At 39.7% G+C, this 24,609-nt stretch overlaps 1 protein-coding gene across 1 annotated transcript in view; it reads right to left on the bottom strand.

Moving 5' to 3' along the window:
• Nucleotides 1-6,585: 6,585 nt before the first annotated feature.
• The window catches only part of c19h1orf216 (chromosome 19 C1orf216 homolog), a 41,231-nt gene continuing 23,207 nt past the window's right edge, over nucleotides 6,586-24,609 (bottom strand). Inside the window, exon 4 of the transcript XR_006315688.2 lies at nucleotides 6,586-6,710. The gene's annotated coding sequence lies outside the window, so the exon portion shown is untranslated. The remainder of the gene's footprint in view (nucleotides 6,711-24,609) is intronic.

The raw sequence follows: 24,609 nt of genomic DNA, 5'->3' as shown, positions 1-24,609 counted from the left end.
TATTATTCCTGCGCTATGAGGACCTGAGCATATCTGCTCCACTGAGAAATATTTCAGACAGAAAGGAAAGACAGAAAGCCCCTGTTGGGGGACAGTCACAATATTTTTACCAAAATAAATAGCTCTCATATTGACGGGAAGTCAGTAGCTGATATGATCAGAGTACAGAAGTTTTAAATTAAGCTCCTGCGTCCAGTTGAAAGGATGTGTCATACCTTGACTCTCAGCACGATTGGTGAATTCTGGCCAGAGGCCATGTTGCGTGTCTGTATGACAGGTGTTTGTGCTCCGAGATGTTTCCATGGTTACTACAGCCGCTTCTCTGAAGAAATCATTATGAGCATTTGCTTCTCTCACAGATTTACACAGCAATATTCAAATATTTTCTTTTGTGGGAACAGCTAGAAATTATGGAAGAACTTATCAGCACAGAAGTAGCATTTTGATCATTACCTCAACAGAAACCAGCATTTGTTCCCCAATTTCCATCAAAGTTAACAGTAGAAAGACAAAACCAAAATAACATGAACATTGCTATTAGCACTTCATTAATATTAAATTCATTTAAATCTATTTAATATCGATTTGGAACAATGGTCAGGGGAAAAAGGAGTTTTTACTAACAACAGATTAGAAGCCCCAAATTGTGAATCGCATTTAACATACAGGGCGGAATTGTATCCTTTTTGGATGTGGTGATAGAAATGGTGTGTAGTGGAAATAATTGGGTGAGTTGGCACTGGAGAGATTATCGTCCCCTTCTCACCAGCTCACTAATGACATTTTGGTGGGAACCTCTTTGGGGATTTTCCGGAATGCTAGTGTTGAGGCCTGCAATAGGCATGAAACTCACATAAGGTCTCCTTTTCAGTCCTTACTGAGCTGATTTGTGCACAATAGGTCAAATTACCTCATTAGTCAATGGGAATGTCATGATCACAGACTCTTTTCACATCTATAGCAAGGCCACTTTGGATTTGTAGGAATATTGATCCACTCATCTTATTCTCCATACTGTGGATATTTAGTGAGATGTTCACATCATTCAGTCTCACTGCAAATAGGAATTTGGGAGCACAGCAGCCACCTCATGCAATTTGCTAAAGTGAGTCGTGGACTACTGAGCCTTTATAGTTTTTGTCACCCTGCAGGAATCCAGATTCAACATGTGCGAGAGGTTGAATTCCTGTTTCCTTATTGAAGTTTCTGGTTGCACTTTAGTTGATCAATGGCCAGTCATAGTGGAGGGGAGCAGGCAGGCTTGGAGGGGCCAGGACACTGATCCATGATTTGGCTAATGTGACCATCAGCTGAGACAGACAGTTACCATTCAAGGGAAGCACTTGGCCAACTGCCTGAATTAGCATCTCCTTCACCCTGGAGATGAGTATATGATGTCCACTGCCTCCTGCCTTTTGCAACTAATAGGCAATGAGATCTCTGGAGTGCATCATCCCCCTGGGAGTGTCAGTTTAATCTCATTACCTAAACTTCCTCTACTGATATCTAGGTCTTTTCTTACCATTTATTAGTGATGCCCATTTCAGAAAGACCACACAAGTTTCTATGTATAGTTAACTTTCTGCTTGATTGGCATAAATAGACAGAGTGATGCTATTGCTGCTGGGTTAGGAGGTGCATCTTTGTAATGTAAATAAATACTTACAAAAGCATGACAAAAATGATCATGTTTCACTTCCAGGATCAAAGGTCTGATTCAGTTTTTTATTTTCAGTGATAATTGGAACTAATCTTTGGGTTTAAAGATACACTTTTCCATATAATTTGTATAGTACCCAACACTGTCCTTGTTTACAATAAATTTGAACAATAGAAACATCACGAGACCATTTCATGTAGAGCAAGGATTTTGAAAATATCCCACAGAGTTGTAAATGTTTAGAGAATCAGAAAAAAGGTCAGATATCAAACAGATTCTCAAATATGCTTTCAATTTTAATACTGGCAGAATAAATCAAAGGAAAGTTTGCAATGCAATGATAGCTCCAAATAAGTCTGCAGTGAATGTTTAGCAATTTCAGATCAATTGTGACATGCACTTGCTTTGAATTGCAATGGTGTACAAATATCAGCACTTCTTTTTAATTCCTTGAGGAAATGGAGGCTATGCTGGCTGGGCCAGCATATATTGTCCATCCCTAGTTGCCCTTGAGATGGTATTAAGCTGCTTTTTTGAATTGCTGAAGTCCAATTGGCATGAGTACAATCACAGTGCCATCAAGGAGGGAATTCTAAGATTTTGACCCAGCAACAGTATAGGAACGGTGATATATTTCTGAGTTAGGGTGGTGAGTGGCTTGGATGGGAACTTGCAGGTGGCGATGTTCCCTTATATCTGCTACTCTTGTCCTGCTAGATGAAAATGGTTGTGGGTTTGGAGTACTCTGTTGAAGGAACCTTCACGCATTACTACAATGCATGCTGTAGACAGCACACACCTATTGTTGCTGGTGGTGGAGGGAATGAATGTTTGTGGATGTGGTGCAAATCAAGTGGACTGCTTTGCCTCGGATGGTGCCAAGCTTACTGAGTGTTGCTGGAGCTGCACTTATCCAGGTATCTGAACCTTGTTACTTTGAACAGACAATAGTCTATCACCATTATGAATAAGGACATGTGACTGGCCTGCTCCATTTTGTATTTCCACCATGGTAAAAGGTTAGTTGATAACTTTTAACTAATATTCAGCTACTCAAAACGTTCGGTGATCCATCACTCCTGTGCTTTTTGATTCACCTCCAATTTAAAATCTTCAATCTAATGTTTAAAATTCCTTAATAAAAACTGAAAGAGCTGTGGATGCTGTAAAACAGAAACAAAAGCAGAAATTGCTGGCAAAGCTCAGCAGGTCTGTGGAGAGAAATCAGAGTTAATGTTTTGGGTTGAGTGACCCTTCCTCAGCTGAGTTTTTCCAGCAAATTACTGTTTTTGTTTAAAATCTCTTCATGATTTCATCCCTACTTTTTACTGCAGCGTCCTTCACTCCAGCTACATATCTCCCCCTCCACTCACGCACCCATCTCTCCAGTCTCTCTTGTAGCCTGCGCCACAATTGGCAGCTGTGCCTTCAGCTATCAAGGTTCCAAACTGTGGATGCCTCTCTCTAAATGTCTATAGCTCTCCTCCTCTAAGGCCCACCTTAGAACCTACTCAGCAATGTGGCCATGGGATGGTTTCTACATCAAAAGCTGCTATATTCATGCACAGTTTTAATGAACACCATAAAAATCCAAGATATGCTTGTTGATTTTAATTTGAAGGGCACCAGACCTCAGCAGATCCTTCCCCTCTCATTTCATGAAGCATTTTCTAGTGCTGCCATCTGATCACAAAGGCTTTAATAACAATCAGGAAATGTATCAAATCTGATCAGACTTGAATCCAAACAGCTTTTTCCTCCTTTTACTATTGCTTTATTCCTCCAAGGATAAGTAAATAGTCACTAATTTGACTGTCACACTGCACTTTATTTTCTGTCAGAAGGAGGCTATTTGGATTCATTGATATTAGCCAATTGCATTGATTAAGTTAACCTCTCCTAAAGGGAGAAAACCAGCACCTTAACAATAGACCTGACACACATTAGACATTCCGGTTTAGCAATCATAGCAGTTTAAGTTCATGAACAGCTCAACAGAACCATCTTAATTGATTCTGTTCTCTTTTCATGTGTTAAACATATTTGCAACATGATTATAAATACACAATGAAACCAAATTGAAATAATCAGTCTTAGTAACACTCTTTGAAGTGATTTGCATACACTGATACTGCATAAACTGTAATGTACTGTTTTAAATTGTTCAATAAAGCTTTTAGTTGTTCAGTGAAATTTAACTGCTTTCAAGCTTTTAAATTATTTTTCCTTGCATTACTGTATCTCTGTAGTACCAACTGAATTTTCCTGTCTTTTTAAATTATCAAATGGTAGATTCTTGTCTTTTTCAGGAGTTCCCACCCTCTGCAGACAAGCTGAAGTTTTCTCACTTTCTTCCACATAAAATGGACATTTTTCCCACCATTCATAATCCAATATACAATGCTCTTTCTTCTGTACTCAATTTTAAATATAGAATTATGACCTTTATAAACTTTCCCACCAAAATTATGATTTAATTTGTGAGTTCTAGTCCTTTTAATTCTTAAGTTTCTCTTATTGCCTAATGACAAGACTGTCTAAGATATTTATTCTTCTGTTAGCTGTATCTTGAGCTGCAGCAATGCTAGTTTTTGAGAGGGGAGACCCTTTTATCTTACTTGCTTACATTATGTTCCTTAACCATACACTGTTTTCATGATTGGGAGATGCTGGTGTTGGACTGGGGTGTACAAAGTTTAAAATCACACAACACCAGGTTATAGTCCAACAGGTTTATTTAGAAGCGCTACCTTTTGGAGCACTGCTCCTTCATCAGGTGCTTGCAACCATCTGATGAAGGAGCAGTGCTCTGAAAGCTAGTGCTTCCAAATAAACCTGTTGGACTATAATCTGGTGTTGTGTAATTTTTAACTATTTTCATGAGGTTTTTCTCCTTTTCTCTCAGGAATACTCTTGGGGTTCTTACTCACTTCTGACAGATCCGCTATCATTTTCTTATTGTGGACAGTTCTTTTGTCTTTCCCTGTCCTACACTGTTCTCCAGCACCTCTAACCAATTTCTTGGTCAAGGTTTATCTTAGGAGGTGCTGAACTCACACGCTGCTGTTCCCAGTATTGGGTTCCTGTTGACTACTTGTTAGTTTTCACATTTCAGCCATTGATTGATTGAGCCTACTTGAAGCAATAATGTTTTTAAAGTGACAAATTCACTTTTCTTCATAAATAATTCCCTGTTTCTTCAGGGTCAAATGGATATCAGCGCCACCAGCATGTGGTATTTTGGTTTGTTTAGATCACTGCTGCCAATCCCCTTTTCTGTAAGAAACATCTTTAGGGCTGCTCTAAGTACCAGTGGTAGAGGATAAATCCTGGTGAATCTAAACTGAAGAGATACTTATCTTACATAACGTTATAGTTTATTGCATGATAGTGATAGGTACAGTTTGCAATAATAATCAGGCAAAATTAATCAGATTTCTCACGAGCTGTAGAGAATACATCTGTTCTCTTCAGGTAATTGGGTATTCAATGGCCTCCACCCAAAGACAGTGCAACATCTTTAGTTTGGGTGGAGCTTAATGCAATATGAGCAATGGCAGATCAGCTATGATCCTGTTAAATGACAAAGCAGGTTTGAGGGTTGGAATCGTCTACTCCTGTTCCTACTTCTCTGGTCTCATTAACATTAACTTCTTCAGAATCATCACCCTAAACATAGTCTCCTTTAGCATTGACAGTATCAGTTTCACATGATATTTAATGATAAATAAATTTAGTCAGCAATCCCTAAATCACCTATATCTTAAGACCCACACAAGTTCAAATTCCCTGTAATAATATTTAATTTTTGTGTGTCATGTAGTGTCTTTTGCAGTAACCACTCAAGAATAATAGCAACATTTTGTATCTGAAAACAAAACATTTTAAACAAAGCCCATGATGGAGCTGTCAGGCGGTACAATAAATAAAGGCATTTAAATAATTTAATAAGCCTGGTGGATCACTCGTAGGATTTCTCACAGTAATCTGGAGGATGCATTACTTCCCCACATTCATCTTTTGATTGTGTTGTTTTTTTCTCTCTCATTCCCCTTTCATTTGTCTCTGACTGCCAAATGTCTCTTTTAAATCAAGTTTTACCTCAATTCCTGTTTTGTTTTTCATTACTGTCTCCCTTTTGGTATTCTGATCTTATTTACTCTCCCTTTGTACACTTCTGCAGGACTTGTTGATCATATTGGGAGTGAATTGATAGTGACAGGTCCCACTTAATGGCAGTGAATACAGAAAGTACAGTATGTGGATTTACCATGTCTCTCCTGCTTCCAAGAAATAACCTTTCTACACTTTGTTGCTTTACTGTTTCCCATCCATGAGCGCCCTTTTCCTGTAAACAATGGTCTTGTGTCACCCATCTGTTTCCCTTCCAAATGTTCTTTTACACATTGTACATTCCAAATGATTTTGACCCTTTGTTTCCTCTTTGCCAGCTCACCACTCTGTCCTCATAATCTTTTCGATAAACATTATCTAATGTTCCTTCAAATTCTACTTCCCTTACACTATCTTGATGCAGGGCTGGAGGGGGCAATGACCTGAATCTTCTGAGAGCTTCAATCATTGTTAATTCAGGAAATAAAATGGAGATGATAATTAAACAGAACCAATTGAATGAAAGAGGCTTCATGGGACTACGAATAAGCTTTTGTGTAAAGCTTTGTTCTGCTTTCTTGTTTGCAAAATGAGCTAGATTCATTTCAAAGTGTTGGACAGGGCAAAACAACTTGACCACTGTGTTTATTACTTATTAAAAGCCACAGAAGCAGGTATTACTCTTGATATTATGTTCCCAAAGCATGGCAATTGATGTAGGTGTGATAGAAGAAACATCCAATATTTCAACGTCTTATAACAAGATTAGAGAACATAAAGTAACTAATTAAAGGCATTATTCTATTGTTTACAATGTTTAGAATCTTTTGAAGTAATTTTATTTTGTGAATAAGTACACTTTGGGTAGCAGAGTTTTTGCTGGGTTGGATGATCATGTTTGATTTCCTCTGGCCTTGTTTCTGTACACTATGCTGTACTGAAAAAGAAAATTATTGTATTAGTGTTTTATAATTGGAAAATCTAACTTTCCTATGAGTTAGATGCTGATAGCTTTGCGTATACACAATTCTCTTGAACTTAGTGCATAATGTCTCCACTGAACCCATCCTTCACATTAGCAATTAGAGAGGGGTTGACATCCTCAGATGACTATGTGCTGTGTGTATTGTTTGGTTCAGGAAAAATTGTTATGACTGAGCTTTCCTCCTACTAAGTCTGTTGGGGGGAGGTTCACTTACATTACACACAAGGGAGAGATTTAATTACTTTTGAATCCTGGATGCAGCAAACTAGTTAATTTGGCCTCAGGAAATTTCTGGAGACACCAAATGCAGTGTCAACAAAACTTGGCACCATCAGGGTTTCACACACAGAGCTGTTGTTGCAGTCCCCACAGACAGAAAAAAAAACTACAAAAAAAAATCAATTTCCCAGGGCCAATGAAAGAATTTCACAGGACTTCATATTTTAAGACATTTACTGTAACAAAAAAAATTTAAATCAACATTGACTAATCATTACCTAGAAGGAAACCACATGAAATTAATCTTTCTCCATTAATTAATTAATACATCAAAAACCCCATACCACTTCTATACAATATACTGCATTCTCAGCAGTTATGTAGCTTTGAGGATAAAGTCTCAAAGTATTCACAGCTCTAATTTCACAATACTGTGATTTTAGGAAAGACAAGCAGGAAGGGAAAGGTAGTGGGGCAACTTTGTTAGTAAAAGATTAAACAAGTACAATAGCAAGAAATTATCTAGGCTTAGAAAGTCTAGAAAAACACAAAATAATCAAACAAAGTACACATCTTCATGAAGGGGAAGTTATGCCTCAAAATTTTAGTACAGTTCTTTGAGGAGGTAACAAGTAGGGCGGATAAAGGTTTCATGAAGAGATAAAAGCCAACGGTGTTGGGGTATTAGATTACCATTGATAGAAGATTAGCAAACTAATAGAAGATGGAGAATTGAGAAAGATAGAGCATTTTTGGAATGGCAAGATGTCAGAGAAATTTGCCCAATAGGTTGGAGATCACAAAACACAGCTTGAAGTGAAATTGACAAACAGTTTATTGCAAGCGATATCGCTGGAAGAGAAAACAGACCAGCTGACACAGAACTGACAGTCTGTACAGTTGTTCAGATTTCTCTTCCCAGAGCTGAGGATGAGACCAGCTTTATAGTAATGCTGCACAATGACACTGATTAAGAAATGGGAAACTTATCAAGAAATGGAGTAATCTAGTTACAGTGATGCTAATTGGAAAACAAATATCGGATGAATGTTCTGTTCCTTCACACAATGCAACATCCTGACCATATCAACGGTTCCGTTCCTCTTTACAGGTAGGTGTTAATGTCTCTTCTGAAGTGGTGAGGTGCTTCCATTGTCCTGTTCTGGAAGCATGTCCTTGCTGGTGCCTCTCTGTCTGACCTGCTCTTTGTCTGGCTTTGGTATTGCTAGGTTGTGAAACTGCCCTTGGGGCTTTGAGATATCTGTGGTGCTCTGTCATTGTCTGTGGGAGCTGTGTATTCTCTTGTCTGCGTGCTGTCTGATTCGGCTTGTGAGTTGCTTGGGAATTCTGGGTGTTCTGGTACAGTTTGGCCAATTTTGCTTTTGTGGCCTATCATCAGTTAGCAAATCTTTTCTCACACAAGCCAAAACTAGTAGAGTGCCACAGGGATCTGTTCTGGGTCAACAATTACTAACAATATATAAATGACTTAGATTCTAGAAGCGAATGTTCTATCACCAAGTATGCAGATGATACAAACATAGGTGGGAAGGCAAGTAGTGAAGATGATGCAAACAGTTTATGGAGGGGTATAGACAGACTGACTAATTGTACAAAAACATGGCTGGTGGACAAGAACATGCAAAAATGTGAAGTGATGCATTTTGGCAGGAACAATATAAGAGTTAAATAGAGAAAGACTTTGGAAAGGTGTAGCACGGTAAGATTTGGGAGTCCTAGTGTAAGAATCACACAGGGCCAGCATCCATGTTCAGGGAAGAAAAATAAACTGTCAGCCTTTATTTCAAAAGGAATGAAGTATTAAATTGCTCAAACTATACAAGGCTACCAATCAGATCAGGCCTGTGAACAGTTTTTGTCCCCTTATCTAAAAAATGATATACGAATTTGGTTGGCAGTCGATTGATTCTGAATATGAAGGGATTTCCTCATGACGAGATTCCCAAATGCAGTACTCAGTATCTGCTATGTTACCCAAACCATGGTTTATTTTAAGAACAATGAGAGGTGACTTTATTGAAACATATAAAATTCTTAACGTCCTTGACATATACGGATATACAGAGGTTGTTACCCCTTGTCAGAGAGATTGGGAGCAGAGGGTATAATCTCAGAGTAAATTGTTGTCCACTTAACTCAGAAATGAGGAAGAATGTCTTCTCTCAAAGAGTGGTGAATCTTTCCCAAAGATGGTTGTTGAAGCTAGATCATTATGTATATTACAAATCATTTCAAGACTCGCTGGTATATTCAAAGCTAAGATGGACTGAGATGATAGATTTTTAATGAGTAAGGGAATCAAGGGTTTTGGGAAAAGGGCAGAAAAATTGAACTGAGGAATTTTTGGACCAGCCATTTGGCTCATCGAATGGCAGAGCAGACTCAGAGAGCCATATGGTCCACTTCTGCTCCTTTGTCTCATGGTCTAATAGTTCAGATTCAACTGTAAATATTTATTTTAGACAAATGTTTGCATGTCTCTGCCATGTTAAAATGTGCAAGTGTGAATGAGTGATGCAGATGTTCACTGCAGAGAATTTAAATTATTGTGTGGGATATGTACAAACATTTATCCTCAATGAATTTCTTATAACTTGCTTAGAATAGATATAAATATAATATGATTATGAATCTATAGCCACTCTTTACCTCTCCATTGGTGCCATGATAAATGATTAGCATCACATTGCTGTTTGTGGAATCTTGCTGTCATGTTTCTTACAATATAACAGTAATGACAATTCAAAATGACTATAACAAGCTCAGGAAAGTGTTATGTAAAGTGTTTTTTTTCTTTTGAATTTGGATCTCTACATATGCTCATCTTCCACCAATGTTCTGATGACATGATATTCTATCAGCTGTTTGAAATAAAAAGCTGCTTTTGAGGAAGCAGCATTAAAATGAACTTGTCAAATGCCAGGCCACCAACCATAAGATGTCATAGAGTTTCTAATCAATACAAATGACAAAATTCTCAAATGCAGTACTCAATATCCGCTGAGGTACCATTGTCTCAGTTTATTTGAATGCTTTTGCTAAGTTTTTGTTTAATCTTTGAGAAAAAGAAAGAACTCATACATATTTCCAAAATTCTTTCTGGTAGGTGGTAGTAAATTTTCTGTATGGAGTTTTGTGGTCACAGTACTTATTCCCTCTGGTAAATTTTAACTACTTGTCTGCTACATCTTAATGATCTTAATCAGTTGACTGAATTTTAACAGCAGCCAGCATCATAGTATCATAGTCAAACATTTTGTGTAAACTTTATAGACCATTGGCAGTTCAAACTGAGTTTGTGGAGAATTAATTTCTATTGGTTTTGAATCAAAGTCACAGATTTTATGGTTGTTTGTATAAGCATTTCAACATTGCTTATCTTTTGTGGCTTTTAAGCCTTTAATGTTTTGCATTGAAATTTCTGTCCTTGGCTTTCTATGGTTTCCAATGATTCACATCCACTGTTTACCCATTGTGAGACTCCAGATGGGAACACTGAACACTTGAACACATTCAAGATGCTGTTGGGGTCATCATAGGTCGTAGTTCAATAATAAAAGGGCTCCTGCCACATGGTTCTTTATGCAAAGTCACTTTCCTATGGCTATCTGAAGATGTAGCTCTTCACATTTCTGTGAAGAAATCCAGTTTGGAAAAGTCAGTGCCAAGTGCTTCATTTGTGGTACACAAATGCCAGGCAATGGTCTTCACCAATAATAAACAATCTAACCACCACCCAATGACATTCACTGGTGTTACCATCACACAATGCCCCACTTTCTACATCCATGAGGGTTACCATTGATCAGAAACTCAACTGGACTTGGCACATAAATCTAGTGGCTACTAAAGCAGGTCAGAAACTAAGAATGCAGCAGCAAGTATCTCACCTCCTGATGGAATACTTCACACTTGCCTCAATGAGTGTAGCTCAAACAACACTCAAGAAGTTTGACGCCATCCAAAACAAAGCGGATTTGTACCACATCCACAAGCATCCATTTCCTCCACCACTGACGCTCAGTTGCAGCAGTCTGCACCAATTATAAAAACAGTAGAAATTCACCAAAGATGCTCAGACAGCAAATTTTGAACCCAATATCACTTCCATCTAGAAGGACAAGGGCAGCAGATACATGGGAACACCACCACTTGCAAGTTCCCCTCCAAGACACTCACCATCTTGATTTAGAAATATATTGCTGTTCCTTCATTGTCTCTGTGTCAAAATCCTGAAACTTCCTCACTAACAACATGGTGAGGGAACCTACAAGACAGAAGGCAGCTCAACATCATCTTCTCAAGGGCAACTGGGGTTGGGCAATAAATACTAGCTAGCCAGCAACACCTACGTCCTACAAATTAATTTTTAAAAAGTCATGAACACACTGTTCCCATATGTTGAATTAAATCTGGCATGAAATGGGACTTGCTTGCATGAATACTTATCTTTTAATATTTCCTGCTCACCTTTAGCTCCCTATAACATATAGCCTATGGTATGTGACTATTACCTATTCTAAAGACATAGAGTCATGGAGTCATAGAGACGTTCAGCATGGAAACAGACTCTTCAGTCCAACTTGTCTATGCTGACCAGATATCCTAAATTAATCTAGTCCCATTTGCCAGCATTTGGCCATATACCTCTAAACCCTTTGATTCATATGCCCATCCAGATACCTTTTAAATTTGTAATTGTACCAGCTTTCACCACTTCCTCTGGCAGCTCATTTCGTACATGCACCACACTTGGTGAAAAATTTGTCCCTCAGGTCCTTTTTAAATCTTTCATCTCTCTAGTTTTGGACTCGCCAACTCTGGGGAAAAGACCTTGCCTATTAACCCAATCCATGCCCTTCCATGATTTTATAAACCTCTATAAGGTCACTCTTCAGCCTCTGATGCTCCAGGGAAAAAAACATTCCAGCCTATTCAGCCTCTCAATATAGTTCCAACCCGCCAACCTGATAAGAACACAAAGATCTTCTTTTTCCAATATTCCAAAACAATGGCATAGTTTCTATCATCACTTGGGCTCAGATCTTCTGACAGGTAGACCGTTGGTGCAGAAATTTAGACAGGAGCTGTACATTAGGCCCATGTGGAAATCCAGATGCAGCTGCCACAGGAACTGCCTAGGAAGTTTGAACTTCTAAAAGGAAAATACACAATCTCTGGAACTTGCCAAAAATGTCCATGACTCTGCTCAGGATTGGATGGTTCTGATTCACTGATGCAAATACTAAGCCAGGAAAAGTTAGAGGAATTAAAACGCCTTTCAAACTTGGCTAACTATGAAACTGAACACCACTAATTCATTAGTGTCATTGCCCCTCCTCACCATAATCTCTCTCCTGAACCTCTTCTGTTGACTTGATTACTTACTCCCCATAGAACCCCTGGACCCTCCACTCCTCAAACCTATTCTACCCTCACACATTCCCCATTCTCAAACCATGAATCCCGGTGTATCATTTGGACCTGACACATCCCCCCTAACCTGACCTGGACTTTGGCTGCCATGGACCCTCCATATATTTAAATTTTTAAATCATGTCTCTTCTGATATGCTTGTTGCTTATCTTAGTATCTGTCATTCCTAACTTCTTGCAATTTCAATATAAATGGGAGCCAATGGCCGAGCAATATTATTACTAGACTATTAATCCACAGACCCAGGAAATGTTCCGGGAACCTGGGTTTTAATCCTGCCATGGCAGATGGTGGAATTTGAATTTAATAAAAAAAATCTGGAATTAAAAGTTGAATGATGAGGATGAAACTATTGCTGATTTTTGGGGGAAAACCATTCTGGTTCACTAATGCCCTTTCGGGAAGGGAACTGTTGGCCTTGCCTGGTCTGGTCTACATGTGACTCCAGGTTGACAGCAAAGTGGTTGATTCTTAATTGCCCTCAGGGTAATTAGGGAGAGGCAATGCATGCTGGCCTAGCCAGTAAAGCCCTCATCCCATGAATTGAATTGTTGTATAACTTTGGTAGTAACAACATAGTTAGGGAAAAGGTTAAGGCTTTGCAGAGTGAATACAGGAGGTTGGGTAGAAGATTAAAAAGCAAGACCTAAAAGGTAATAATTTTTGGTTTACTCCCAGTGTCACGTTCAAATGAGAGTAGGAATAAAAAAATAAGGCAGATAACTCAATGGCTGAAGAGATGGTGCAACATACAATGATTCAGATTTTTGGATCATTGGGATCTATTCTCGACCAGAAGAGATTTGTTTAAAAAGGATGGGTTTGACCTGAACTGGAATGGACTGACATTGTGGTGTGGAGATTTGCTAGTTCTCTCTTCGGAGTCTTTAAACTAGTCGAGAGAGGCTCTGGGGTTTCTAAGTAGCAGTGAAAATAGAAAGGCAAATGAGGATGATTCTGAATCAAAAAGGAGCAAGTTAATTAGAAAAGGCAGACAAGAGCAAGTCAGAGAACGAGATAACTTTGAAAAATTAAACAGCATTTATTTCAATGTCAGGGATCTTACAGCTAAGGCTGATGAACTCAGGGCATGTATGGGAACATGAGACTGGGATGTCATAGCTATGGCTGAAGGAAACCATAACTCGACTGAGGGAAGGACAGGATAGACAATGTTCCAGCTTTTGGATGCTATAGGAAGAATAGAAAAGGAGGTAAGACAGGAGCAGGGGTGGGGTTTTTGATGAAGGAAAACATTACTACTCTATTTAGGATATTTCTGCTGGATCATCCAGCTTTATGGGTAGAACATAGAAATAAGAAAGAGATAATTGCCTTGATGGGATTACACTATGGGCCCCCAAAAGTCAGAGGGAAATTGAGGAACAAATATGTAGAATGATCTCAGATGTATGTAAGAATAATAAGATTATTATTTTAATAGGGGGTTTTAATTTTCCAGACTGTGGACTGCCATAACTTGGATGGAGAGGAATTTGTTCAATGCGTCAAGATAATTTTCTTTATCAATATGTAAATGTACTTACTAGAGAAGGAGCAAAACTTGATATTCTCTTTGGAAATAAGGCAGGGCAAGTGATTAAGTAGGAGAACACTTTATTAGGTCATAACTTTATTAGTTTAAAAATAGTTATGAGAAAGGATAGGCCTTCCATCAAAGTTAAAGTTCTTAATTGGAGTAAGGCAAATTTGAAGGTTTAAAACAGGAACAATCAAAAGTTGACTGGAATAGACTGTTTACTGGTAAAGTGATAACTGACAAGTGAGAGGCTTTCAAAAGTGTGACAATGAGAGTTCAGAGGCAGTATGTTCCTGTTAACATGAAGGGTAAGACTACTTAGAGTAGGGAACAATGGATGAATAAAGATATTGAGGTTCTGGTCAAAAATAAGAAAAAGTTATGTATTAGATATAGACTACTGGGATCAAATGAATCTCTTGAAGAGTACAAAGGATGGAGAGGAATTCTTGAGAGGGAAATCAGGAGGGCCAAAAGTGAAATGAGATACTCTTGGCAGATAAGGTTAAGGATAATCCAAAGAGAATCTACAAATACATTAAGAGCAAAACAGCAACTAGGGAGAGGATATAGTCCCTTAAAGATCAATGAGGTCATCTATATGTTGAAATTCAAGAGATGGGAAAGATACTAAATGAATATTTTACATCAGTTTTTTTCCGTGGAGAATCAAATGGAAGATAGAGAATTTGAAGAAATAAATATTGAGGTTTGAAAACAGCTCACGTTACAGAAGAGGAAGTGCTGGAGGTCTTTTGAAAACATAAAGGTGGATAGATCTCTGGGACTTGGTCAAATATATCCCTGGACATTGTGGGAAGTTCGAAAGGAAATTGCAGGGTCCCTAGCAGAGATATTAGTATTATCTATAACCATGGATGAAGTGCTGGAAGACTGGAGGACTGTAGGGTCGCTAATGTTGTGCCTTTATTTAAGACAGACTGTAAGGAGAAATGTGGAAACGATAGACCTGTGAGTCTAACATCAGTCATTGATAAGGTGTTGGAGGTGATTCTGAAAGAAAGGATCTATGTATATTTGGAGAGACAAGGACTGATTAGGGATAGTCAGCATGGCTATGTGTGAGGGAAATTGTGTTTCCAAACTTGATTGAGTTTTTTAAGGAAGTAACCAAAAAGATTGATGAGAACAGAGTGGTAAATGCTGTTTACATGGACTTTAGGAAAGCCTTTGGAAATTTCTGCTTAGTAGATTAATTAGTACAGTTAGAACTCATGGGATTCAGGGTGAGCTTGCCAATTGGATACAAAATTGGCTTTATGATAGGAGACGGGGGTGGTGGTGGAGGGTTGTTTTTCAGATTGGAGGCCTGTGACCAGCAGTGTTCCACATTTATTGGAACTGGGTCAACTTTTGTTTGTCATTTATATGAACAATTTGGATGAGAATTTAGGAGGCATGGTTAGTAAGTTTGTGCATGACACCAAAATTGGTGGTGCAGTGGATGGTGAAGAAGGTTATCTAAGATGACAAAGTTGGGTCAGATCGGTTGAGCCAATGGGCTGAGGAAATGCAGATGGAGTTTCATTTGGATAACTGCGAGGTATTGCATTTTGTTAAAACCCATTGCTTCAGTATAGGATTTGGAAAGTCATGTTGAGAATATACAGGACATTGGCAAGGCCTGTTCTTGAGTACTGTGTACAGTTCTGGCTGCCCGGCTATTGGAAGGATATTATTAAATTAAAGAGAGTTCAGAAAAGCTTTACCAGGATGTTGCTGGGAATGGAGGTTTTGAGTTGTAAAGAAAGACTGGATAGGCTGAGACTTTTTTTCCCCTGAAACATGGAAGTTTGAAGGTCGAACTTAAGAGGTTTTTAAAGTCATGAGGAGCATAAATAAGGTGAACGACAAGGGTCTTTTCACTCGAGTGGGGGGAGTTCCCTTGAGTGGGGGCAACCCTTTTACACAGAGAGTGGTTTGTGTGTGGAATGAGCTGCCAGAGGGAGTGGTAGCTGCAAGTACAGTCATAGTGTCTAAAAGATATCTGGATAAATACACGAATAGAAAATAATTTGGTGATGCCAGTGTTGGACTGGGGTGTACAACGACCTGATGAAGGAGCAGCGTTCCAAAAGCTGGTGCTTCCAAATAAACCTGTTGCACTATAACCTGGTGTTGTGTGATTTTTAAGTATGAATAGAAAACACTTAAAAGGATATGGGCCAAATGCAGGCAGGTGGGAATAGTTTAGTTTGGGAACATGATTGGTGTGGACTAATTCGATCAAAAGGTCTGATTCCATGGTGTATGACTCTATGACTCTCCAGCTCTCTTTACTCAGGAGAATGAGGATTAAGGTATATAATTCAAGAAGATGGAATGTGAAGTAGTTTAGCACATTGATAGAAGAAGCGAAGAGGTATTGGAAGTTTTGTCAGAATTCAAAATTAGTGGCCATATTTAGAAGGGGAGAGGAGAATGATTTTAAAAGGACATGGGAAGCAACCTTTTTATACAGAGAGTGGTTCATTTGTGGAATGAGCTGCCAGGTGAAGTGGGTATAATTACAACATTTCAGAAACATTCAGATAAGTACGTGAACAACAACGGTTTGTAGGGATATGGGCCAAATGTAGGCAGGTGAGACTAGTTTGATTTGGGAACATGATTGGTATGGACTAGTTGGATGGAAGAGTCGGTTTCTGTGCTGTAAGACTGTAGCTCATGAGAACAGATCCAAAATTATAGGCCTTACCTAACCTCACCCAATTTGTGCCAAGTAAGTGGCAAAACAATAGCAGAGGGAGTTTACTGTAGGCAGGTATGTGGTCATTGACTTTGGAGCTCAGAAAGATAAATTATAATGTTGCAGTTGAAGAATATATCTTCTGTTTACAATGATAATGATTCACAATTTGTGATTCACTTTGAAAGCCTGAAGTGGAGCTCTATGGCTCATTCACCGTGACACAAAGCCATATACAATGAAAATCTTTCAAATGAAAAACATGTCACTTTCTGCATGACATCAATGAACTAGTCAATAAACTCGACTGAAAGTAGGAAATACTCAATTCCATTTAAGAGGCATCAATTCTGTCAGTTCATTGTGAGGTCACAAGCATTGACCAGAGACCCATTTTCATCATTAATTTCCCATTGTATGAAATTGGTATTTCACCTTGGGATTGTTTTCAGACCTTTTCGAAAGAGATTGAGTTGCTGAACAAACAGTCAACTGGGTTTTGCTGTTCAGACAATTAGCCGTTCCTGCCCACAAGTGATTCAAGTCATGATGTAAACCCAGTCTAAACTGTTCCCATTGTTCAAGGCACAAAGCCCACCAATGAATGAAACCGGAGTTGATACAAGGAAGACCCTTTTTAAGTAGTGAGTGTTACAAGTGTACAACCCAGCAGTGTATTCAACACAAGGTCCAGATTGGAATCAATTTAAGATATTTGCCTCGAGTGTGTAAGCTTATAGGAAAGGTTGCTAACCTAGAAAGGAATTTGCATTTCAATCCAAATTTCCTTCTTTTATTATAAGGAGGAAAATTTAATTAAAGGTGTACGTTGTCATGTACATCTTGAGTTACCCAAGTTACCAAACATATACAAGACTGCCTTCATGCATTAGCAACTCTGGAACCACTTTTTTCCATTTATTTCCATGCATAACGTACATGAGCTTTCAAGTGTTTGTACTTGGTGACATACACAATAGGAATGTCAACTTTTTCTCCAACGTTTGAGGGTTAGAATGATGTCCTTTTTGATTTGCCTTCAAAAATATCTCACGTCTCTACTGTTCCAACTGCCGCCGAGACATTGACCGCCTCAACCTGTACACCCCCCTCACCCACTCCAAACTCTCACCCTCACAATGCGCAGCCCTCCACTCCCTCTGCTCCAACCCCAACCTCACCATCAAGCCAGCGGACAAGGTGGGGGGGGGGGCAGTGTTCATTTGGCACACTGATCTCTACACCGCTAAAGCCAACTTGAAGACACTCCCACCTACTGCCCCCTCGACCACGGCCTTACCTCCCAACACCAAACCATCATCTCCCAGACCATACACAACCTCATCGCCTCAGGGGATCTCCCATCCACAGCTTCCAACCTCATAGGTCAGAAACCCTGCACCGCCGGTTCTACCTCCCACCCAGGATCCACAAGCCTGACTACCCCAGCCGACCCATCATCTCAGCCTGCTCCTGCCCCACTAAATTCATCTCTACATACCTCGATACTGTCCTATCCCACCTGGTCCAGGAACACCCCACATACATTCAGGACCCCATCACCCCGTGGCCGAATACTTCAACTCCCTCTCCCAATCTGCCGAGGACATGCAGGTCCTGGGCCTCCTCCACTGCCAAACCCTAACCATCTGATGCCTGGAGGAAGAACGGCTCATCTTCCACCTTGGAACCCTCCAACCCCATGGCATCAGTGTGGATTTCACCAGTTTCCTAATTTGATGGGCTGAATGGCCTGCTTCCACACTGTACGGATTCTCTTTTTTGAGAGTAGGATTCTTTCCTTAGCACTTACACTGACCTGGTAGGATCTATTATACCTGAGATGATTCTACTTTTAATTAAGTCATTTTTTTAGTTGCATAATTTCACAGGTTTCTATAAACTGAGTTAATGGCATTATATGCTGATCAATAGACTCCTTTTCTGTTGGCCTACAATATTCAATATGTACTGTTCATAATTAACATTCACTTGGGGTTGAAAATGTGCTTTCAAAACTTTTAAAATCTCTGCCATATGTTTTTAAGGCTCTTCAAAGAGATTAGGTTTAATATACTTTGAAACAGTTTCTTCCAAACAATGGTGAAAGTTTAGTAATTTGAAACAATTCTGGCTTGCTAAACAAGCCTGTTGCTATTACATAATTCTGCCATTGTGGAAGGAAAAAATTCCAATTTAGCTTCAAATCCTTTATCATTTGAACAATAGGGGGAGAAGTGCAGCCATTTTCTCTTAACCAATGTTTTAAATGTTGGCTTTTTTGTTTTCATTTTTTTTGTATGGCAGGTTACAGCTCCGTACATACCTGAGTCTCCAAATCAGTAGCTATGACTTCTTAGCGCTTTGCAATAGTCACCTCATTCTCACTTCTGACAGCACATTTCAAGTGTACTACAGCAGGATGTTCAATAGAATTGAAGTGAACTTAAAATGTCTGCCTACTGTATGGGCATCTCATCATTGAGGTCACATGGTTATTATTTCATTTTAATTCAAACAGAGAATGTATAAGATCTAAAATGTGTAAGATCTAGAATGTACTGTCTGAGAGTGTGGTAAAAGTAGATGTAATCATGACTTTCAAAAGACAATAGAATAATTGACTGAAGAGAAAAAATGCAGGACGAGAAGCAAAGGGCAATGGAGAGGAACCTGTTCAAAAGCTCATCAAGAGTACCAGCACAGAAATGATGGACTAAATGGATTCTTTCTATGCTGAAATCATTCTATGATTTTAAACATAAAAAGCTCCTGAATATTAGCAAAATACAGCAACATCACAAGGGGTCACTTTAACAACCTTTCAACTTTGTGTTATATATCAGTTTTCTTACTGGACATCTGTAGCCATTCAACTCTGACTTTTCATATCAGTTTAATATCCTTGGTGTCTTTGTAATTCCTTACTCCAATAAAATGGGCCACTGAAAAATTGAAACAGTAGAATGAACAATTCAGGCTATTCTGAAGGGAATATTCACCGAAAAGTTTTTGAATAGAGCTGAGCTTCTGTTGTTTTCTTGCTATTCTCCATATTGCCAAGATCATGCATGCGTCGTCTGTAGATTGGCAGGTTGAAATATCCTGACCATATTGCCTCTTTAAGTGTGTCAGACTCCACCAGCTTCCAGGTACACTAACATTCTCAATTTAAAAAGTACCTTCAAGTGCTCAGAATTTATGAAATCAGCCACTTGCATGCATTCATTAATGTACCAAAAGTGCTAAGAATAAAAGGGGAATGAAAGCAGAAGAATGAGGGACAGTGTCTGTCCGTGGATACATTGCAAGCATTTTGTGCAGTAACTACATGGGTTCTGTTCAACAAACACAAAGTCATGAGGCATCTTTTGACAAATACATAGCAAATGTGCAATTACAGTAAAAACATTGAAAACATTACAAAGTTTGAATATTTGTAACATATTTACAAGAGCAACTACTTTCTTGGAACATGGCCCTCATGAATCAGACATGTAACGAGATGTATAATGAATGATTTAGGTATTTAGTTTAAAGACACAGCATATGCAAAGTACAGGGAGACCAATCAGCAACTGTAAAAAGAAAAAAATGCATTTGAGGCATGATCCTTTATGAAAACTTAACTTTGCATAATGATTCTCGCTGCTTTGGAGATAATGATGATATTATGAAGAAGCTGCACAATGAGAACAGTGCAACATCAATTGAACTAGCATTTTAATACTGAACAACATATTTAGGTTTAGTTAAAAAAAAGCATCTTCAGTATGCAGATCACAGTTTAAGATTTGAAGGTTCACCAAATTTGTTCCTGGGGATTGGGGGTGGGGATGGCGGGGGTGGGTGCAGTGGTGGTGGGGTTTTCCTCTGATGAAAGACTAAGTAAGTTGAATTTCTATTCTCTGGAGTTTAGAAGGAGGAGAGACAATTTCATTGAAACATAAGATTCTGAAGGGATTGATGCAGTAGATCGATTGGTCGGGGTGTCTAAAACATGGAGGCTGTTTCTTAGTCAGAGGCTGATCATTTAGGATGGGCTAGGAGGGAAATTTCCTCACAAAAACGGTAGGGCTTTTTTTGAATCCTCTACTCCAGAGGTCTGTTAATGTTCTATCATTGGATACATTAAAAATTCACTTTTTCAGATGTTTGATTCCTCAGGGAAATGAGAGATATGGGAGCAGGCAGGAAAGAAGGGTCAAAGTCCAGGAACACCTATAATCACATTGAATAGCTGAGCAGTACAACAGGCCTTATTTTCTACTTGTGTTTTCTTCTTGTGCTCTTGTTAAGCAAACAAGTGTATTGCATTATGAACAAACTCAGTTACAAAATCAGGTGCCAGGACAATCTGAAGGAGTTGCAGTGGATTATGAACAGGTTAAGTGACTAATAGGAAAGCAGGATGTATTTCAAGTGATAATTCACTACAAAATGACAGCAGAGAGTTTAACCTTGTGTATCAGTTACAGAAAGTTAACTGTTGCAAGCAATTTGGAAAGCAACTGGGATTAGATTAGATTAGATTACTTACAGTGTGGAAACAGGCCCTTTGGCCCATCAAGTCCACATCGCCCCGCCGAAGCGCAACCCACCCATACCCCTACATTTATCCCTTACCTAACACTACGGGCAATTTAGTATGGCCAATTCATCTAACCTGCACATCTTTGGACTGTGGGAGGAAACCGGAGCACCCGGAGGAAACCCACGCAGACACGGGGAGAACATGCAAACTCCACACAGTCAGTCGCCTGAGGCGGGAATTGAACCCGGGTCTCTGGCGCTGTGAGACTGTTGGACTTTATTACAAAAGAATTGAAATAAAAATTGATGAGTCAAATTATGTTAGACCTTAGTGAGACAACACCTGAGAAGCTGTGAAATTTTGGTCACCTTACCTGAGGAAAGAAATATTTACCTTAGAGGGAGTGCGATGAGCATTTACTACACTGATTCTGAGATTATAAGATTGTTTGATGAAGCACGATTGAATTGATTCAGCTGATAATCCCTTTGATTGAGATGAATGAGAATTGGCCTATAAAATTCTTAAGATAGAATTTACGGCATTAATGGTAGCTACTAGAAAGAGTGTTCCTCTGAGTGGACAGTATAGATTTAGGGATCACAGTTACAGAGTAGGGGATTGACTATTTAAAACTGAGCTGAGAAGAAATTTCTGAATTCAAAGGAATGTGGATATTTAGATTTCTTTACCCCAGAGAGCTGAGGATACCTGTTGAGAGTGTGTTGCTGGAAAAGCACAGCAGGCCAGGCAGCATCTGAGAAGGAGGAGGAGAATCGAGGTTTCGGGTAAAAGCCCTTCATCAGAAATGTGGCTAGGAGCCTCGGGGATGGAGAGGTAAATGGGAGGGGGTCGGGCTGGGGGGAAGGTAGCTGACAGTGCAATAGGTAGATGGCGGTGGGGTAAAGATGATAGGTCGGAGGGGAGGGTGGAGCGGATAGATGGGAAGGAAGATTGACAGGTCAGACAGGTCATGAGGGCGGTGCTGAGCTGGAAGGTTGGAACTGGAGTAAGGTGGGGGGAGGGGAAATGAGGAAACTGGTGAAGTCCACATTGATGTCCTGGGGTGGAACGGTCCTGAGGCGGAAAATAAGGTGTTTTTCCTCCAGGCGTCGATAAGGTGTTCTTCCTCCAGACATCGTAAGGCACACTACACATGGACTTTGGACCACATTCAGACCAACCCAGTTTGGACCTGAACAGGATACCCAGTACCCACTATAAACTCCACCCCGAGGCTTCCAGCCTCATTCCTGATGAAGGGATCTGGCCCAAAATGTCAATTTTCCTGCTCCTCAGATGCTGCCTGACCTGCTGTGCTTTTCCAGCAATACACTCTCAACTCGGATCTCAAGCATCTGCAGTCCTCACTGTTTCCTACTGAGGATACTCGATTGCTGGAATATTCTAAAGGGACTATTCAAAGGTTTCTCTCTGAGGAAATATAGGACAAGGTGGGACAGTAAGGAGATCACCCCGATTGCATGAAACAACAAATTAGGCCTACGATTGCTCTTTTTTTTTTGGTGTTCTTCAGCAGGGGCTCCAAGGAGTGAGAAGTACTGAGTGGGAAGGGTATAGGGAAAGAATTCCAGAATTTAAGGCCAAAATAGCTGAAGGCACTACTTGTTCTACGACATAGATTAGTGCTCTGTCACTGACTGTTGATTGCACTCAGTAACTTTAAACTAACAACTGTAAATCTTTTAATGTTCATTAGCCCATATATACCAATATGAAGCACATACAAGTAAATCACCTTTATCCAGTGGTTTGCATTTAAACCCTTTGCTCGGATACATAATAGTTTTATAATTTGACTGTAATTGGAATTTGGTCAAATTGAGATAATGTAATAGATCAGTCTTCTTGAATCAATTCAAACTTTGAAAATAAATTATTGTCCATTCTTTACAGGTTTGAACAGATAATTCCAAAGACCAGCTTTTGAACAATTCATTATCTGTACTATCTGCTTTAGTGGGCAGAAGTTAAGCTGTATTTTAAAACTTTTCTTCATAAAATGTTGAAAACAGAGGGAAGTAAGATAATCAACCTGCTCTATTTTTCTGCCTTTATATTCTATGTTTTGGTTTATTTTTTCTGTGTTTTAAGATAGCACCAATGAGTGGAGACACTATACAACAGTTTTCACTGTATTTTGTAACAAGATGACACATGACAATAAATAAATCAAATCAACATGTTTATTGATGGAATAAATAGCAAATAGCATACTGTCTAGCTGGTCTAATTGCTGCATTATCAACCAGTGGGACTGAAGTCAAATACAAACTTTGATAAGTATTTATTACTTGGCAACTCTTACAAGTTTTGTTTTTTGCCTGGACTACTTCTCAAACACTGGACAGATTAATTTTAAAAGGAGAGAGAAATAATTGTCAAGACTAATTCAAAACATGAGAGGTGCACCTCTAGTGATGGGTGGAAGGATTGACATTATAGCATCACAATTCTGTTGATTATTCCAGTCAAAAAGTGTGGCGCTGGAAAAGCACAGCAGGTCAGGCAACATCCGAGGAGCAGGAGAGTCAACATTTTGAGCATAAACCTTTCATCAGGAATGTGGGCAAGGAAGGGGGCTGAGAGATAAATAGGAGGGTGGAGGTGGGGCTGGGGAAAGGTAGCTGGGAAGGCGATAGATAGATGCAGGTGGGGTGTGACGGTGATAGGTTGGAGCGGAGGGTGGAGTGGAGTGGTGGGAAGGAAGACGGACAGGTAGGACAGTTCAAGAGGTCAGTGCTGAGTTGGAGGTTTGGATCTGGGATGATATGGTGGGACAGGAGATGAGGAAACTGGTGAAATCAACATTGATGCCATGTGGTTGGAGGGTCCCAAGGCGGAGGATGAAGCATTCTTCCTCCAGGCATCAGGCGGCTTGGATTTGGTGATGGAAGAGGCCCAGGACCTGCATGTCCTTGGCAGAGTGAGAGGGGGAGTTGAAGTGGTCAGCCATGGGATGGTGGGGTTGTTTGGTGCGTGGGTCCCAGGAATGTTCTCTGAATCATTCCATGAGTTGGCATCCTGTCTCCCCAACGTAGAGGAGACCATATTGAGAGCAATGGACACAGTAGCAGAGGTATTTGTGCATGAAAATCTCTGCCAGATGTGGAAGGATCCTTTGGGCCCTTGGACGGAGGTGGGTGGGGGAGAAGAGGTGAGGGGGAAGGTGTGGATGCTGGTTTTATAAGTCTTCCAGCAGTGAGGGAAGATGCCAGGAGTGGACAGTGGAGGATGTGGACCCAATGAGGCAGGTGTAGAGGAATGGTCTGAGGAACGCTGATTGGGGCGAGGAGGGAAATATATCTCTGGTGGTGGGTGGCAGAAGTGGCAGAGGATGATGTATCCGGACGTTGTGGGGTGGAAGTTG

This window comes from Chiloscyllium plagiosum, unplaced genomic scaffold (assembly GCF_037043375.1).
Source record: "Chiloscyllium plagiosum isolate Xiang-an unplaced genomic scaffold, Cpla_swu_hap1 HiC_scaffold_30, whole genome shotgun sequence".
Taxonomy (NCBI): Eukaryota; Metazoa; Chordata; class Chondrichthyes; order Orectolobiformes; family Hemiscylliidae; genus Chiloscyllium; species Chiloscyllium plagiosum.
Note: the sequence above shows the minus strand (reverse complement) of the source record. Positions and strands in the feature narration are given on the sequence as shown.